The sequence below is a fragment of the Prosopis cineraria genome, unplaced genomic scaffold (genome assembly GCF_029017545.1).
Source record: "Prosopis cineraria cultivar Desert tree isolate PC_DT_omini unplaced genomic scaffold, ASM2901754v1 PC9, whole genome shotgun sequence".
NCBI classification, from domain to species: Eukaryota; Viridiplantae; Streptophyta; class Magnoliopsida; order Fabales; family Fabaceae; genus Prosopis; species Prosopis cineraria.
The window spans coordinates 3,922,796-3,933,438 of NW_026555340.1; positions in this window are offsets into that span (position 1 = coordinate 3,922,796).

Sequence of the window (10,643 nt, forward strand, 5' to 3'; positions counted from 1 at the left end):
CAGGAAGAGAAAAATTCACCAATTAAGCTATAAAATTAACATGAGGTTTATCGACCAACTCTTAGGAGCCATTGTAATTGAATAGACAAATGAGATCTAAGATCTAAGAATTCTAAGAATTTCATGTCTTAAACAATAGTTAGAGTGTGTCATGGATACAAAATTTCATACTAAATTTACCTTTATATCAGCATATAAAAACACATTACTCAGGCTGTAATGAACTGATAGAGGAGAGCTTTTCATGATCAATTCCAAAACCAGCATATTTGACCGTGCAAATGGGCTCCAAAAGTCATGAAAATTTTCCACATCAAACAAAGTGAGCTGGAGAAATTTCGTGCAAGGATTACTTAGGTACAGCTGGAGAAAAATCAACAAAGTGAGCTGTAAGGGTGACAGAATATTTCTTAACTAGTCTTTAAAACTCAGCATATGTAACAAGGAAAATTAGATCTAAAAATCACAAAAATTTTATGCATCAAACCAGACTTTAAGGAGAGGTTGGGTACAAAATTTCAGGTCGAAATAACATCTACAACAATGTATAACAATTCACGAATGTAGGAAACAGAACCAAGAAATGAAAACAAGTAAATCTAGGAATCAAGGCATAGACTTTCATGCTCATAACAATGGTAACCTTATCAAAGAAATCACAGACACATAAATGTTCCTTATCTTAAGCTATATCAATTTCAAGAATGAATGATTCCAAAAACTAAAATCTTAAGAATGACAAGTACACACGATTCATCAAAATCCAGAATAATATGTATCCAACAATAATCATCCCATAGCAAACAACTTTGATAAATATCAAAAGAAGTATGTTTTCAACCTTTTACTCCATATGTCCATTCAAATTCATGACCAAAAAAGAACAAAGAGATTTTTATAGTCAAGCCATACAAGAACATATGTAAAATCTTTGCAGTGTTCATACGTAAGAATGCTCCCAAAAACACAAAACAGAGCCCAGGATTCTAACAGAATGCAAGCCGAAATCAAATGTAAAACATTCCAAATCCAAAAGCAAACAAATTTGAGAACCTGTGCAGTGCCTCTTCCTCCTTGATATCTCTAGTCTGCTTCTCTGCTTCTGCCCGAATCATACTCAGTTTCAAAGACTTACTTAACTCTCTAATTCTCTCAGTTTACTCTCCAAAAACATAGATTTCTTTCAAAAACCCATAAATTTCCTCTGAACCCTTTGGTCCCTTCTCTAAATCTCTCTTACTCAAAGCCTCTTTTAGTCCCCCCTTCCACACTCAGTCCCAAGTTTTATATAGAGAATAGAAGGGATGAATTCTTCTAGAGTCATGATTACTCACTGCTATTTGCTCTTCCAATCTCACACGCTTCAGCCTCAAATCTTTCACTACATCACCTTCTCTATTTGTGCTTTTTTCCCCTTCTTCTGCTACGTTTTTTGCATGTGTGCACGCTTTGCTTGCTTTCTTCATTTTCATCTGGGTTACTTTTGCCCTCTCATTTCTTTTCAATTTGGCTCTGAAATGATGAGCTACTTCTTTCTATGTCTTTCATATGTGTCTGTTCTTCCATGTGTGTGTCTCTCTCTGGCTTCTTTCTAAATTAGCCAAAGCTTTTGCTATCTTCCTCTTTTCTTCTTTATGTGGCCGAGTCTACACTCTTCTTTCTCTTGTGTGTCTACATCTATTTTCTTCATTTCTCTAGCATGCTTTGCTTTCTTCTTCTCTGTCTTCTATGTTCGTGCCTTCCTGATCTATCTACGAAAAGCCTCTTAAGGCTGTAATGAAATGCTAATGGTTCAACATTTCATCCAGCTTGTTATATGTATTTTTTACTTTTAATGTTTTTTTAAAATTAGATTCTCACACACACACATTTTTAAATGAAAAAAAGATTCAAGGAGAGAAAAGTTAACTATCAAAAGTTGACTCCCAATATTTTTTAAATGGTTGAGATAATTTGGGATAGATTTTAAAAGATTTAAGCAAGATTTTTTTTAATTTTGTCAGATTATTATTTTTTTAAAATATAATCCTAAAAAAGATTAAATTTCATTTTTGTATGTTTATATTTTTTTAGTTATTTTAATGAACTAGAAGAAATAAAATCCTAACCAATAAAAGATTATCTAGATTAAAATCAAATTAAACCCTATTAATTAAAGATTCTTTTTTGTTTTGAAAATATAATCCTAAAAAGGATTAAATTTTAATTTTTTTTGTATTTTTATATTTTTGGTTGAATTTATTATTTCTTCATTATATTAAAAAAATGTCTGGATATAATACAGTGTTCACAATGATCGATATCTGGTAAATCATAAGAGATCATGATGTGTTATTGCAGGGTAGAGATCAAGCAAAAGAAAGAGAAGCTCAAGAAAGGCCAGTACTGGAAAAAGCTCATAGCAGATTTGAGCCACCTCAAGCTTTGAGTAGTAGACAGACTATGGGAATTGCTATAGATCCATCTATTGTTAGAGCTTAAAAGACCTATGTGAGGTTTAATTCACCTATATTTAATGGCAATATATGAGAAGGAGAAGTTGAGCAGTAGATTGAGTACCTCGAGACTATATTCAAGGTGGTGACATGCACTTCATAACAAAGAGTGACCTTATCCACGATTCAGCTGGTCGTAATAGCTAAGAGATGGTGGGATTTAGTGAGGCCATCTAGTGGCATGAGGTGCTCTTGGGAAGAATTCAAGAAGGTATTCTTTGATTGCTACTTTCTAGCATATTTTCGTATCAAGAAAGAGGAAGAATTCCATACATTCAGGTAAGGGGACTTGGATAAAGAGGAATTCATTAAGAAATTCAACAATTTGTTAGCCTACTCCATGTATCTGCAGCACCATAATGACACCAAGTGGAAGGCAGAATGGTTTCTAGAGAAGATGCGTCCAGAGTACAGGTATCAAATTGCTTTATTTGACATCACCACTTATAAGGATATGTGTCATAAGCTGAGAAAAGTTGTAAAGAGAGGCTGAGAAGTAGAGGCTGAAAAGAAGAGGGATAGTATGGGAAGATTTATACCTTCTTTGGGTCTGCCAGGCGGTATATCAAAGAAGCCTGTGTATAGCTCGAGCAGTTCTAGAGCTTTTAGGAAGAAGAGTTTTGGTAGAGGTTCTCTGAACCAATTAGTTCAAAAAGGGTCTATGCAAAGGAGTATATAGGTTAGAATTAGACCTTAGCAACCTTCAAGGAAATCCTTGAACACACCAGCTCCTACCTTTAGTACTGGAAGGTTACCCTAGTATAGTATATGCAATAAATTTCATGTGAGAAGATATTGATCTTGTTTCAAGTATGAGAAGCTAGGCCATATTGCCAAGCATTATCCAGAAGGTAGAATTAAGATGACAAAGCAATGATCTATGATTTTGGGGTGAGTATTTACTGTGACATAAGAAGGGGCTAGAGTATCTTTGAACTTGATCAAAGGTATTATTTTTGTCTACGATAATAGGATAGAAGCAATATTTAATTTTAGAGCTACACATTCCTTCATTTCAAAAGAATGTGTAGACAAGTTGAAGCTAGAGCTGAAAGACTTACCTATATTAATTAAAGTGACGACACCTTCTAGGTCCTCAAGTATTACTAGCAGAGCATGTCAAAAAGTTGAAATTGTATTTGAGGATTGAGTGTCTTTGACTGACCTAATTTGCATTCTCATAAAAGGGATTGATGTGATGTTGGCATGGATTGGCTAGCAGCTAATAATACTATGCTAGATTGTGTCAGGAAGCTAGTATCCTTACTAGTGTTATTAGTAGAAACTAGTCCTAGTTAGTAGGTTAGATTTTTACTAGTTATGCAAGTTGAGAAGCTAATCAAGGAAGGGTGTGAATATTGCGTGGTGATATGCACAGCTAATAGTGTTTATGATGGGGGTAATGAGAAGATTAGAGTGGTAAGTGAATTTCCTGAGGTATTTTTCAAAGAGATGTTTAAATTACCTCCAGAAAGAGAAGTTGAATTCTCAATAAATTTAGTTCCTAGTACAAAACCAGTTTCTAAAGCCCCTTATCGAATGTCACCTTTAGAGTTGAATGAGTTAAAGAAGCAGATTGAAGATTTACTTAATAAAGGTCTCATCAAGCAGAGTGTATCACCTTAGGGTTCACTGGTGTTGTTTGTGAGAAAGAAGGATGGCAGTTTACGACTGTCCATTGACTACTGATAGTTGAATAAGGTGACAGTAAAGAATAAGTATCCTTTACCTAGGATTGACGATTTGTTAGATCAGTTGACTAGAGCCTCAATCTTTTACAAGATTGACTCAAGGTTAGGGTATTATCAATTGAAGGTTTTTAAGAAAGATGTACCTAAGACAGCCTTTCATACATGTTATGGGCATTATAAGTTCCTTATCATGCCATTTAGTCTAACCAATGCACCTGTAATTTTTATGGATTACATGAATTGTATCTTTAGACTATATTTAAACCAGTTTGTTGTAGTTTTCATTGATGACATTTTAGTTTATTTAGAAAATAAGGAACAACATGCCGAGCATCTTCAGATTGTCCTCCAAATTCTTAAGGAGAACAAGTTGTATGCCAAGCTTAGTGTGGCTTTTAGTTGAGGGAAATTCGATATTTGGGTATCAACAGACGAGATTTTTGTTAATCCACATAAAGTTAACACTATGTTAAAATAGGAGCGCCCTAGTTTAGTTATAGAGATTTGAAGTTTTCTAGGATTAGCTAGATATTACCAAAGGTTTATCTAAGGTTTCTCTCAAATTGCTTCTCTATTAATAAAGTTGAACTAAAAAGATCAACAACTTGTTTGGGATGACAGGTGTGAGACTGCATTTTAGAAGTTGAAAGAGAACTTAACTACTACACCTATGTTAATAATCTTGAATTTGAGACTATTGTATGAGATGTATATGGATGCTTCTCTAAGAGGTTTGGGTTGTGTACTGATGCAAGATGGGAAAGTAATGGCAAGACAACTCAGGCCACATGAAAAGAATTACTTGGCTCAAGATTTAGAACTTATAGCAGTGGTTTTTGCACTAAAGATTTGCTATCATTACCTGTTTGGTTTGGTGTTTAGCATATTTAATGACCACAGGAGTTTAAAGTATTTGATGGATCAGAAGGGATTAAAAATGAGGTAGAGAAGATGGATAGAATTGCTTAAAGACTATAACTTTGAGTTGAAATGCCATCTGGGGAAAGCTAATGTAGCAGCTAATACATTAAGCAAGAAGATGCTACACATAGTTAGTCTAATGGTTCGAGAACACAATCTGATAGAGACTTTCATTGATTCTTAACAAGATGTACCATTAAAAGCTTTAGTTGGTGCCTATACTACTGTGATCAGTAGTAATTTTTAGAAAGAGTTGAGAATAGTGCAGTTAGAAGATGATTACCTTCTTAGGATTCGAGAAGAGGTTGAGTTGAATCTAACTAACAATTTCAACTTCAATGATGATGGATTCATAATTTACTAAGATAGAATTTATGTGCCTAGTGAAGCAGACTTGAAAAGAATGATCCTAAACAAAGCACATTATAGTAAATACACTATCCACACAGGAGCTATGAAGTTGTATCAGGATGTTAAGCGTTATTGGTGGTGGCTAAGAATGAAAAAGGAGGTGACTAAGTTTGTAGTATGGTGCTTGCCCTGTCAGAAAGTGAAAATTAAGCATCAAAGGTCGGCTAGAACATTACAGCCATTAGAAATACTTAAGTGGAAATGAGACAGCATTTTCATGAATTTCATCTCTAGATTACAAAGAACTCAGTCGGGGCATATTGCTATTTGGGTAATAGTTGATTGATTGACAAAGTCAGCTCACTCTTTAGCCATCAAGATCAGTGATTCTTTAGGGAAGTTGGTTGAGATTTATATCTGTGAGATTGTGTGTTTACATGGATTGCCTAAGGATATAGTCTCTGATCGAGATTTGAGATTCACATCCATATTCTGGGTAGCATTGCAAAGAGCTATGGGTACTACTCTAAAGTTTAGTATCGCATACTATCCTTAAATTGACAGGCAAACTGAGTGAACTATTTAGACTCTAAAGGATATATTGCGATCTTGTGTGCTAGAGTTACGTGGTACTTAGGATAACTACTTGCCATTAATTGAATTTGTGTATAACAATAGCTATTATTCCAATATTTAAATGGCTCCATATGAAGCTTTATATGGAAGTAAATGTAGATCACCATTATGTTAGACTGAGCTGAGTGAAAGAAGCATAGTAGGACCTGACATTATAGACTAGACTACTTAAAAGATTGAGTTCATACGGTAGAAAATATTGACAACTAAAAATACATAAAAGAATTATGCCAATTGAAGAAGAAGACAGTTGGAGTTTTTAGTAGGCGATCATATGTTTTTGAAAGTTACACTAGTAACAAGAATTGAGAGATTAATTAGATCTAAGAAATTGAATCATAGATTCATGGGTTTGTTTGAAATCTTAGAGAGGATCAAGCTAATTGCCTATCGAATTGCCTTACCTCCATAATTGTCTGGGATTTATAATGTATTTCATGTGTCTCAACTCAAGAAGTACCAACTGGATCCTTCTCATGTGATTGAACCTAAAGAGGTGGAGTTGTGAGAGAATATGACCTATAGAGTAGAACCAGAGCAGATAGTAGATGTGAAGGACAAGTACCTAAGAAACAAGACTATTCAACTTGTGAAAGTGTTCTGGAAGGGTATGACTCCTAGTGATACAACTTGAGAGACATAAGCTAAGATGAGACAACTATACCCTCAATTGTTCCCTTAGGTACATGTGCGTGTTGAGTTGTTTCAATTTTGGTGACAAAATTCTTAAAAGGAGGGATGAATTGTAACATCCCGAATTTCTAATCCTATGTTAATGACTAATTAAGAATGAATCAGTGATTTAATATGGGGTTATGGTTTTAAGTGGTAAAGTGTTATACTAACTCGTCATGATATTATGTGAATAGATATGAGTAGAAGAGCTAAGTCTCAAAGTAGAGCATGTGAGCATAGTGAGGATTTTCCTTATTGCGCAATGCGCCTCGGCGGGGGATAGATACATTGTAGTGTATGGTGTAGAAATTAGATTAATCGGCACATGTTAGCTCGTGAAAACAGAAAGGGAGAGTATGAAACGAGAGGTCTGGTGGGGAAAAGATCAAGGGATGTGTTAGGGCAAGCATAATTAAGAGCAAGGATGGTGTTTCCGACCTGTTACTTATTAGGTAAGTCACGTACTGCTTTAACTCTCGATTCTACCCTATTTTCTCTTAGTTTTAACTAGTGAGAAATTAAATTTGAGAGTTTTAAGGAGTTGGTTTCTTACTCTATGATAATAGAAAGGTTTTTTGAAACTAAACTAGTGCTTTATGACTAGTTTAAGTCAAAATGATAAAGCTTTGAAGCTATTAGCAAGATTTTCCCTAATATAGAGATAGTAGTGAGAGAAAATTGCTAGAAAATGTTTCACGTTCCTGGGATAGGGAGTTTTACAGTTATTTATAATATAAGTATTCACAATACTACTAATATACCTATGTATCCAACTCCAGCACCCCCATCAACTTCGGTTACTCCACCACTATTTTATGAATTCTACAATCCATCAGCAGCTTAGTACAATATCCCTCCACCAGAAGACTTTCTGGTACCACCAATGTGAGTGTCAGCTCCTCCTGTAATTCATATCGACATAGATGAAGACTTCTTGAAGACTTTTGAAGACACTAGTATGAACTAGCCTAGCTCTTAGATTTATAGATACTAATACTATATGAAATAAAATGGCTTAGGTTCACTACTTGATTATATATGATTTTTGGGATGATGATACGACAGATGCAATATTAATATTATGATGATTATCTAATATGAATTATATGATTATCTTTTAAAGTATGTCTTTCTAAATTTCTATATTATGGACAGGTTTAAATAAAAATAAGGAGGGATTAGTATTAGTATTATTTACATGTTTAGTACGAATTAAATATATATATATATATATTCCTAATACAAATAGATAGAGACATATTATATAAATTCATTTGAAATAGCATACTATCTACCTTGTGTCTATATGATAATACATAATCTATAAAATAAGTCTTTGTATACAAATAATATTATATTTCATATGGAAAATTTGTCTAGGATTTAGTGAATAAAGCAAATCTTCTTACTCTTAGTATATATATACATATAAATTTTATCCAGTTTTATAATTTTTCTCTCTCATTTCAAGATTAAGTATTTATTTATACAAATAAATAATTTTTTTATAAAAAAAACTATTAATTAGGTAGAGTTTACATTTATGGTATCAGAGCAAAATGATCCTAAAATGATATTTTAATTAAAGATTGATAAAACTTTCCTTTTATATACTAGTTAAATCAAGTAGAGTAGTACCAATACTTAAAAACTAGTGTGTATCTTTGGTTACCCATCATGTATGCATTAATAGAATAGCATACATTAAGACTAATCACCTTAATCCTAACTATTCTATTATGTAGTAAATGGCACTAGGAAGGTGAAGTCAATCTAGTAGTCACAATGAGGAACAATTAGCTAATGATGTACTTAGTGCTATTAAGCAAATGGCAACTATAATAGGAGAGTAAAGTGAAGCAACAGCTAATGCTATACGGGAACAAGCTGCGGCTACTGCAAATCTAGCACAATTACTTCAAGGCCATGTTGTTTATGAAGAGCAAAATCCTAAAGAGAATCATGAAGAGGAATATGAAGAACGAGTTCATATGAGAAGGGATCAAGGTATTCCAAATCTAGTACTGAATATGAATTCTTATGGTGAATTTAGAAAAACCAAACCACCATCCTTTTGAGGAGAATACAATCCATCAGTGGCTGATGAATGGCTGGAACAAATAGAGAAGATATTTGAAGTTTTGGATGTTTAGATGATCAAAAGGTAGCCTTTGCTACCTTTATGCTAGTAGGAGATGCATATAACTGGTGGAAGGTAGTCAAGTGAACTAGAGAAGCTTATCAAGAAAAATTAACTTGGGAAGGATTTAAAATAGCTTTTGTAGATAAGTACTTCCTTGAGAATGTTAAACATGAGAAAGAAATTGAGTTTCTGTGGTTACTCCAAGGTACAATGGCAGTGGATCAATACATTACAAAGTTTGAATCCCTCTCAAAATATTCATCTTTTTTATTGAATAACCCTAATAAGACCTGGAAAGCTAGAAAGTTTGAAGCAGGATTAGGATTTAATATTCGTCAAGCAATAATTGCCTTAGAAATTCATGATTTTCCATCATTAGTGAACAAATGTTGTGCTGTAGAAAAATATCTGATGGAAGTTGATAGGGAGAAACAAAGGAAGAAGAATATTTAGGATAGAAACAAAATTGGAAATTTACAAAAGAAAATTATTAAGCTGCCCCTTGGTAAAGGCAAAAGCAATAATTTCAATATCAATCCTTGTAATAAATGTGGTAAATTCCATGGGAATTGACCTTGTTATTTTAGGCAAAAAGTTTGTTACATATGTAAGAAGCCTGATCATTTTATTGGAAGTTGCCCCCTAAATCAAGGCAAAGCTGCTGAGCTAACTCAAAAGTCAATGACTAAAGGAAGAGTTTATACCTTAAGTAGAAAGAATATCAATGAATCCACAAATATAGTTCAAGGTATGTGCCTTATCCAAAATGTTCCATTACTTGTACTATATGACTCTAGAGCTACTCACTCTTTCATAGCTATTAATTGTGTGAAAAGGTTAGATTTACCTGTGTTAAATTTACCATATCAATTACATGTCTCCACTCCCTTAAGGGAAGAAATGGTTACAACTTCTATTTTCCTTAATTATTCTATACAAATTGATAATCATGTTTTCCTCACTCATTTTGTTTGCTTACCCTTAAGTGATATAGATGTTATTTTTTGAATGGATTGGTTAATTGCAAATCATGTTATTATAGACTGCTCTAAAAAGTTCATTATTTTCCCCTCAACCCCTCACTCCATACCTAACCACCTCACTGCCTATTCCGAAAGTATGGAAGTAGATATTAAGGAAGCATCACAAAAATCAAATATGGAAGAAATACCTATTGTTAGAGAATTTTTAGATATGTTTCCTTCTAAAATAACCACTCTTCCTTCTGAATGAGAAGTTTAGTTTGCAATAGATTTAATTCTGGGGACTGGACCTATCTCTATTACCCCTTATAGAATGTTTCCCTTAGAGCTCAAAGAATTAGAAATACAAATAAAAGATCTATTAGAGAAGAAATTCATTCGACCTAGAGTTTCTCTTTAGGGAGCCCCTATTTTGTTTGTTAAAAAGAAAGATAGAAGCCTTCGATTGTGTATAGACTATAAGCAATTAAATAGGGTTAGCATTAAAAATAAATATTCACTTTTAAGGATTGATGACCTTTTAAATCAACTGAGGGGAGCTTCAATCTTTTCAAAAATTGGTCTTAGTCTGGTTATCACCAAATAAGGGTTAAAGCAGAGGATATCCCTAAGACAGGTTTTAGAACATGTTATGGTCACTATGAATTTTTGGTAATGCCTTTTGGATTCACAAATGCCCCAGCTGTATTTATGGACTATATGAGTAGAATCTTTAGACCTTTCTTAGATCAATTTGTAGTGGTGTTTA